Source organism: Aedes aegypti, chromosome 1 (assembly GCF_002204515.2).
Source record: "Aedes aegypti strain LVP_AGWG chromosome 1, AaegL5.0 Primary Assembly, whole genome shotgun sequence".
In the NCBI taxonomy this organism is placed as follows: Eukaryota; Metazoa; Arthropoda; class Insecta; order Diptera; family Culicidae; genus Aedes; species Aedes aegypti.
Genome location: NC_035107.1, coordinates 86,484,785 through 86,495,065, shown reverse-complemented (window position 1 = coordinate 86,495,065; position 10,281 = coordinate 86,484,785).

Sequence of the window (10,281 nt, the reverse complement as noted above, 5' to 3'; positions counted from 1 at the left end):
CGTAATCAAAGCGACGGCCACACGACGATGACGACGACGATTAAAAGTTATGGGAATTATTTTAGGCAGTTGTCTTGCCTCTTTTAAGGTGGAATTTCTATCCCGAAAAAAAACTGAAGGGTTCCTCATCGCAAAGGAAAGAAAAAAAACAACGAAAATGCTTCTGAATTCTTATCTCTCGGGCGGCATTCTATGCCCAGTGGCCAACAACTGTCGGTCTTCGAAAGAATAGTAGCTCCAAAATGCAACGTAGGCATTCTGGACTGCTGCTGGCTCATCCCGAATCCACGAAAACGATACGCGATGGACAGGGGGAATCACGCGTTTTCTTGGGTGGGCCTCGGACTTATTATTAGGGACTTTGGGAAGGTATTTAATTGATTTCCAGAAGCTTTGTGGGTACGACCTCCCGCACGGTTCGTGTTCGATGGATGACGCCAGGTCGCGACGTCGTTATTGCGTTGACCTGATGGGATTCGGAAATTACCTGACAGCTGGTTCATTTTGTCTGATTGGGCAGATAATCAACGTGAACCGGTGTACCGGATGGATTTTATGGTTTTCTGATGGGGATTATGGAGATGTACGAAGAAGACGTTCTTTGATCCAAGAATGGTTTGTGTAGATTTTGAGTACACGACATATTATCCAATTATGTCAGCTATTTAGCTGATAAAGGGTATTGCTTACAGATAACACTTCAGAGCAAATTAGCTTACATTTCTGGACTAATGAAGTGGAGAAATTATTGAAGAAATGTCTTTCAAATGTATTGAATAAAATTTCTGTGAAAATATTTGACACAATTTGTGCAGGATTCTCTAACAACACTCCAGTTTCAAATAGAAATTGCAATTGAACCTACACTCTTTAGCACAGTGTCTGGCGACAATAATTTCACAAATCCCACAGTAAAAGAAAAGCACTAACAATGCGTTGGAAAATTTGATGTGGTGTTTTATTATCAAAATACAAATATTGTTTTGTGCTACCATAACATTGTCTATCCTCATCCAGCAAGAGATTCTAGACGCAGATCCACATCCTTCGCTTCACAAAAGTAATCGCCCGCGCAATAAAATTCCGGATCCTATTTGGCAAATAAACCAAACTGAACTTTAACTCCCAAAAGTGCCGGTGGCGTGGAAATTTGTGGGTGCAATCGAAATAAATGGCACCCATTTTGCTTCGTTTCATTAGCCATTTGTTTCCGTCCGTCCGTTCCTCTCCGCCCGGACTTTGCGCCCAATCTCTTACAATTCTTTTCTCCCCAGTCCATCTAATCGTCGACGATGGAGGAAACATCCAAACGAACAAGTTTTAATCAATGATGTCTAGGAAAAGGAGCATAAAGTTAAACATTTTTCTGGCAGTCAGTGGTCGTCGTCGTCAGTTCACTATGGGAAGTTATCATGACTGGCGACTAAAATTGTTTTGACATTTAATGTTAGGGATGGTACACAAATTATGTCACGCTAAATTTCAACATTTTTGACCAAAACCCCCCTTCCCCCCTCACGGTGCTCCAATTACCGTTATTATCAATTAAAATATACCATTCAAACGGCAGTCAGCAGATGATTCCTAACGTTGTTCTGCACCTCTGGGCCGATTTTGAAGAAAAATCCTTAGTCAGAATTTTGAGTTACGCCCTTTTAAGTTTATATGATAGAAATCACTGAAAATGTGCCATTTTTACTTGTTTAAACAAAGAGATTATACAAAAAATGTAGTTTTGATTTTTTATCTGGTTTTATATATTGAAAAACATTTTCATAAAAAAATTCTAGACCAACATTTGGAAAGGGCAATGCTATGTTAAGTTATTACTTATCAACCAATACACGAACAATTATATCTAACAATCTAACGCCTGATAGTGATTTTAGGAAATTGTCCAAATTGAATGCTAAATATATGAATGAATATGAATGAATATGAATGAATAATTCTTGGACAGGATATGCAGATACGCCCTTTTGAAGTGTATGGAAAGAATATTGAATGGTGAATTCCGTTTCATCTATAATCAACGGTTAGGTGCATACATCATCATTACACCTCTGCGGTTGTTCTTATTTCATTCAATTTAGAAAGTTGCACAAAATTTTCACGTACACATATTGTCTAGATTGACATTATAAAAGGGCCAAAGTATAACTGAAATATATACACATCAATATAGCTGAGCATCAAAGTTGATCGCAACATTCGAACATTACATATCTGTATCTACATAATTCTATATTCTATATTCTATTCAATTCTATTTAATTCTTTTCTATTCTAATCTGTGCTATTCTATTCAATTTTACTCAACTTAAATTTATTCTATTCTGATCCACCTTACTTGTTCTTATACATATTTTTACAAATTGCCAATGTTGTAATCAACAACTACGCGCAAAAGAATTGAACGATACACTTTCGATGTTTGTTAGAATTTATAGCGCAGACAGGTCTGTGAAACAGCGTTATGCACAGCGTTATCCGACGCCAGCTCATTATGTCAGCCTAGTCCTCGACCAGTTGCATTGCAGAAGTCTTTTACATTAAACATGGTGATATGATATTTCGAAGATTTTGTCAGACTCTGCTCTTCCCAGCTCTCGAAAAACTTGTTCAAATTACCTTTGAAACGAGGATCCAGTTTTAATGAAAAGCATTTAATACAAAAAGCTTAAGTTCCTTAAAATACATAAAACTATCATATATAAGTTGGAACCCTTAGTTGGACTTACTGTGAAATAATAATTCAAATCTTCTTTTTATGGATCATATGAGAAGCACGCATTAGGAGTCAGAATCTGTGCATAGCATTTTTTTACAGAGCTGAGAGCGCTAAAAAGCCGTACAAATATCGAAAGAGTACCGTTCAAATCTTTTGCGCGCAGTTGGTAATTTTTACAGTGTCTATTTGTAAAAATATGTATAAGAACAAGTAGGGTTGATCAGAGTAGAATAAATTTAAGTAGAGTATAATTGAATAGAATAGAACAGATTAGAATAGAAGTATGTATGTATTAATATATAATATAGATAAAGATAAATGATGTTCGAGTGTTCCGGTCAACTTTGATACAGTCATTGTTCAGCTAAATTGAAATGTGTATATTTCAATTATACTTTGGTCCTTTTTCAATGTCAGTATAGACAACATGTGTACGTGTAAATTTAGAATCGTTCAAATGTTACGTAACGAGGAGGTTCGGTAGTGTTACGGTTCATACATTTTCCATACAAAAGCTTTTACGTAGGGGAGGGGAGGGGGTCTCAAATTGGAAAATTCTGCGTTACATTTGAATACAATTTGAATCATTCCTTCTATGCAACTTGCTAAATTGAATGAAATAAGAACAACCGCAAAAGTGTAATGATTATGTATGCACCTAGCTAAACGTTGATTACAGATGAAGCGGAATCCACCATATCCCATATTCCATATTCTTTCCATACATTTCAAAAGGGCGTATCTGCAAATCCTGTCCAAGAATTTTTCATACAAATTGGAATACTTTGGACAATTTCCTAAAATCACTAACAGGCGTTAATTTGGTAGATATCATTTTTCGTGTATTGGCATGTTAGTAATAATCAAACAAAGCAAATTTTTCAAATGTCGGTCGAGAAAAATTTTAGAAAAATATATTTTTTAATATCTAAAACCATATAAAAAATTAAAACCACAAAATTTTATTATAATCTCTTTGTTTAAACAAGTTAAAGTGGCATATTTCGTGTGATTTCTATCATATAAACTTCAAAAGGGCGTAACCCAAAATTCTGCCTAAGGATTTTTTTAAAAAGCGGCCCAGAGGTGCAGAACAGCGTCAGGAATCAACTGCTGACTACCGTTTGAATGGTATATTTTATTTGATAATAACGGTAATTGGAGCACCGTGCCCCTTTGTCACGTTCTTTGTATGAATCCTCCGAAATGTTTGTAAGACTTGTCACGCTTGGCTTGTCCCCTCACCCCCTCGGAGCGTGACGTTATTTGTGCATGACCTCTTGGTATCAGAAAGCCGGCTCCAGAGGCACGTTCCCCGCCATTTGGGAGATTTGTGCCATCGCCATATTTGAGCCTATTTCATTATCTATCTAATAGGAGTGGGGTCCCTTGAAGAGGGAAGATCGCATAAGCGAATTGAGAGCCTGTAGCTTCATACCACAATGGGTTCGAACAGCGCCCTAAAAGGGTACTGCAAAACGCAAGAGCGTAAAGAGAGCCTATAGCTCATTACCACAGCGGGTTGAGAATAACAGAATGTCCTGAAGATTCAGGCTTCTGAATTCAGTTTCACTTAATAAGTGTTTACCAAGTAATTGGAATCGTATTTGCGCAAAAACTGTACAGTTGCATATCAGGTGATACGAAGTTCCATAATCGGAGTCACAACTATCACACACAAATGAGACAACACGCTGAATATTTGTCATGTGATAGTTGAGTCGGCAGTGGCCTGTCAACGCTATAACCAAGAGACTGCAATTCTGCTTTGACAGATTTGTTAAATACTTCGCCACCCTTGGAGATGGCTCAGTAATGTACAATTTTGTTTGACGACACGACTCCAAACTATTCCAATATTGCTTGTGCTGAGTTGCCGCCCAAGAAATAATCTGAAGCTTCACCCAGCACTTCGTAATTGGAATAGCCGGCTCAGGGCCAATGAAGTCATGCGATGCTCCATCGCGAGCTAGCTCATCTGCAAATTCATTTCCAGCGATGGAAGAATGGCCAGGTACTCATACAAGGTTTACAGAGTTGACTGAATTCAGTTCCTAAATTTGAGTTCGACATGCGATAACAAGCTTCGACCTTGAGTTGGCCGAAGCAAGAACTTTTATAGCAGCCTGACTATCTGACATACTTTACAAACAGCCAGACGTCCACTTCTCCTGTAAAGGGAGTTGTGTAGAAAATGTCCTATAAGCAAAGTGACAAGCAATTGTGAGATCACTCGAAGCAAGGACAATTGTGTCCCAACCCACCGGAACTGGAAACATCCGAATCACTAGGATAGGATTGGAAGTGGACGGAGAGAATCCATGGAATTTGGTCACAACCAATTCCCAGTGTATGTAGCGATGATCAGATAATGAGGCATCATCTGATACATACCAATTCGTCAACTTGTGACTGATTCTGTTGGAGCAGAGCAAGTCTAAGAAGTGTCTAACACTTCTTTTCTAGCAGATACCATGAAGGTTGGGCGATTCCCTTTAATAATTCATCCAAGATTTGAACTACTTAAGCACTTTATCAGACTGCAGCTTCTAAAATTGATAGCTGAACTGCTCCAGATGATGTGATGAGTATCAGCATCACTGCCCACAATCAGCGCAAGGCCTCTTCATAGGCAGTGAACGACAACTCGTTTGAAATCATCCATTGGATGGTTCATCATGTGGTAAATACACCACACAACGAAAGACGTATTTCCTATTGAGGTCACCAACAGAAATATCAATTGTGACAGCACATACATCTCTGGTTGTCAACTCAGAAATGAGTGTAGCAACGATAGCGCTATTTACGAGCACGCATGCACGAGGCATAGCACGCGAGTTTGCCATTTCATGTTTCCAAAAGTAGCAAAAACTGGGTCCACAAGGTTACCTAGATAAAAGTTCACAAAAGTAAGGTTTTCGAACTAGCGCCATTTGTAGCATTTGCATGAGTCTACAAAGATTGATCATTGCTGATATTTTATGCTGAAGATTGGTCTAACAAAGCTATCCTAACCGTAGCCACTACCCAAACTAGGCAGGATTAAGTTTTTCGCAGTCTCAGAACGAGATCGGTATCTCTTAAAAGTCGCCAAAGGCGAAAAGCACAGCCTACACTGTGTAATACGCATAATGCGAAACCATAAAGGTAAAAATTTAAACTAAGTTACAACGTATTAATAATCTCACCCTTATTTAGCCTCAGGCTTGAGACTTAAGAAGGGCAGCCGATTATCTCGGAGAAACACAAGGTCACCTGCACCATTGCTCCGGGTAGCACTGGAAGGGCATAATACTGTAGAGGGCGCCCTGGTACTCCCCAGGCTCCGTTTGCGGTTAGGTTTTATTTAGACCCCCCTAACCATTCATTCTTAGGCACGGTAAGCTTAAAGCCGCATGAATTAGGGGTCACCTGTTAGGTGGACTCTTACCACCGGAACAGGCAGTCCGTAGTGTTAGTTTTTAGCCAATTGAAAAAAACCGCTACCGACACTACGCGGCTATCTAGGCTGATCGGGAAAAGGAAGTTTACATTGATGATTAACTCCTGACGTGCCCAATCAGCCCGTGACGTTATTTGTGCATGACCTCTTATGTTTAATGTTTTATTTTTATAAAACAAGATTTCGAGCACACGACACTGAAGCGAAAATATCGTTGATATTTATTTAAGCTCAAAAATAGATTATCAAGAAATTTTAGTAGAGTTATGAAAAATAAACCATCTTTATATAATATAGACATTCGTTTTGTCTTCTGAATGGCGTAACAGATTTTTTTTTTGCGTTTGCCCCAATTCACAATCGAAGTTGGCATGTTATTTTAGCAAGAAAGCCTTCGAAACAAATGAACTAAATAGGAAAAGCTTCTGAATTGGTTTCAAAAAGTGTTATCTTTGAACCAATTATGGCAATTGTTCTAGCATTCTCCATAGAAGTGTACTTATTTATGATTATTTGCACGAATGGACTCTATTTTTCCAGACATGTTGTGTTAAATTTATATTGAATCACGATGGATTCATGGGAGCAAATAAGTTTTCGAAAAGGAGGTCGAAGTATTGTTCAAATTCGAATTATGATACAAAACAACGATAATGAACTGACATTACCTTTCTGGTTCATGATTTTGGGGAAAAAGAGCGAAAATTTAAAAATCGGGTATAGCTTCAATTACCGCAACTGCAATTGCAACTACTCTTTACCGTGAAATTATCAGCTGTAGTTTGTGAATGTTTTCGAACGTTTGATTGAAAAACCTCAGTAATTGAACACAAAACATGAAGATAATGCCTTACAGAACTGTCACGTCACGAAAAATGCCCGTAAAATAGCTTCACTAATAGATAAATTGTAAACAAGCCGCCATAATTAGGTTCTCATATACTCTTCATTCCAATTATCATCATAGTGGAATAACACGATTCCTAACTCAAAACTAAAATATAACATAATCTGGCAACACCTAAAAATGTTGTAAGCGTCGTGTTATCGTGTCCAACTCAAGTTCAAGTTCCGTGGAAAGCGTAATCTAAGACAAGACTGACAGGTCAAAGTACAAAGTTCGAGGTGGATAGGAATGACGTCGTCAAGTAGCTGTCAGTTTTCGGAATATATCACCTTCTTAATTTTAGTACACCGTGCTTTCACATCGTTGAGTTAGATTGCAACAGAGCACTTTGTTGCTAGCTCGGCCGTGTTGCTAGTTCAAAAATTCGATTTTTTATTAAAAGTTTGGAAATTTTCCATGGAATCTTTTTGCTTCACATCTTTTTATATTCGATGTTAAGTTCAAAACATATGCTCCTAAAATGCCAAAATAAATAAATAATACCTAATTAAGACCAATATAACGCAAATTGTGTCGATTCTCTCTTAAAATATCGCCGGTTTTGAATTCCAATCTGTTTTTTTTTAATATGGAACCCTCTATTGCACTAAATCAATGAAGCGAACAAGAAACAATCAAATTATGAGCCTCGATATTTGAATTTGTTCACAAGATTTACTTGAAAAGGATACTGGTAACACTGGCTTTTGTATCGTCAAGGTTATCAACTGATAACAACGGGGCTGTCTTAGTTGAGCTGACACGTCCTGTCCTTGAGCATAATTTAAGTTTGTCACAATTATTCTGGTAACTATATTCAGCCCTGAGAGAGAGAAGACAGCTCACTGACAGTTGGCAAGTTTTCTTGCCTGCTTTGACTTCTTTGTTAAATTTTTGGGTGGTGCACAACGGTCATATGAAATTATTTTGATCAAAATCATATTTTTTTTCTTGTTGTTCACTTTTAAGAAGGATATGCATAAAAAAATAGCAGTTTGTCACCACAACTATATTTAGGTATTCAACTTTTTATAATGTGAAATCGTCGAAAATCATCTAGAAATTTTAATTACGTTTACTCGAATTTAGACGGGTTTTTACGCTCTGCCCTTCGAATGTGCAGTTTTCCAGTGACAGTTAGTGACAGGTTCGCTTGACTTTTGGGAGCTCGTAATCTAACCCAGCTGTCTCCTCTCTCTCAGATTCAGCCATTTCCATAGGAAAGAGCAACAATAGAGCACATATGCCTAATGTGGTCGGGAATGTCGGCAGTAAGCTGCGAGACTAAACCTATTTATGTTCATCTGAGTGCAACAACATCTATCAACAATCGTTCCGAAATTTGGTAGTGGAATCATAGGTGCTGGATCTGCAAAGTTTTTTATTCGAGGCTCGCGAAACAATAAATGAGTCGCAAGCCGTGAAATCAACAGTTGCTGGAATAAAATACATAGTTCCAAAACTTCCTGTCAGAAAAGTTGGACTACTTTCTCACCGTGGTGAAGGATGAGCAATCTATGATGAAGAAAGACGTCCAACAAATCGCGTCAGTTAATAATTCCGCTTATGAATTGGGAAAGCACTTGAAAGAATTAGAAGAACTGCAGGTGAAAGAAAGAGAATTGGAGATTGAGATGATCCTGTTAGAGAAGCTAATGAAAATGGGAAGGGCTTTTAAGTATATTGGAAAATACTCCGAAAATGAAGAAGAAAAAGAGGATGACTCCTTAATTAACCTTGGTCTAGTGTCCTAGTGTCGGCAGCGGTTGTTTCAATTGGCTAAGAATTTACACTACGGACTGCCTATTCCGATGGAAAAAGTCCACCTCACAGGTAACCGCTAATTCATGTGGCTATAAGCTTACCGTGTCTAAGTAAGGAGGGGCTTTAGGACATTTGGTCGAATGACGTTTGGTCGAATGACATTTGGTCGAAAGTACATTTGGTCGAAGGGACATTTGGTCGAATGGACGTTTGGTCGAATTACCTTAAAACATTATTTTGTACGAAATATCGTTTGGTTCAACAGATATATTTTGGCCAATGAATGATTTTATGTCTATTTTGGGCAAACATACTTTTCATCAGAAGCCAATGACGAATCTTTCTATATTTTTGCCCACGGTTTACTGTGTGGTTAGCATGCATGTATTAGTGTCTGTATAGGATTGATTATTCTTGTACATGTACTCATTCTTCATTCAATTTTGAATAAGAAGACGGGACGTTTTATTTTACGAAATTTTGCAGAAGTTCAAAGGTAATTGGTACTCATTGTTCAACGTTGGAAACATAATTCTTTATTCTTTAAAAATGTCATCATTATTTGCCAAAATTTCTCCTTAATATCTTCGTTGCTCAGTTATTGTAATATTAAACATTGTTAAATCTATCATTCTTTAAAAATGTAATCGTTCTTTATATATATTTGTAGATCTTTATCCTATGACAACTTCGAGTGTGAGTGCGTTGAATTATCTGCTTATAAAGCACTTTCATACGTAGAATAAAGGGCGAGTTATGATGGCCATAGCTTTTAGGAAACGATTTTGACGGAATCTATTGTAAGCTCCGCCTGTAGTGAACGTTTTCTACTCATGGTGAATTATCGTTATGATTGTTACTTCCAGCTAAATCACATTCATTGGGTAAACATGTGGGTTAGATAACGAAGTTGATGACTTCTATCTAAATAAGCTGATTTACAATTAAATAGAAAGTAATCAAACAAGATAATGATTATCCCATGTATCGCGTGAGGTTAGACGAGTCTACTTTGGTGATGAAAGTTCACTTGCTCCTATTTGAGATCAGCTCGTCGTGGTTCATCCTACACGCAGAATAAACCTAAATGAGAAAAATTACATCAAGTAACGTCAAAAATGTCGTTTTTTTGGGAGTCTGAAAGATCAACTGGAATCCCAAATTATCACTCGTCGCTTATTAAAAGCTTGAAGTTTATTCAGTAAATACCAGCAAATCAATGCAGATTTCTTGCCCTTCATCATGTTGTTCTTGCATCTGCGTAATAGCTCTAGCTCCTACCATACATGCTTTCCGCTCTTTCAATCTCAATCACTATGTATTGATGTCAAAATATCACTCTGTAAAATAACCTGAAATATCAAATTTTCGACTAAATGTCCTCTGGATCGAATATCATATGCTTCTTGAAGCAACTAAATTCTGTTCGACCAAATGTCCATTCGACGAAATGTC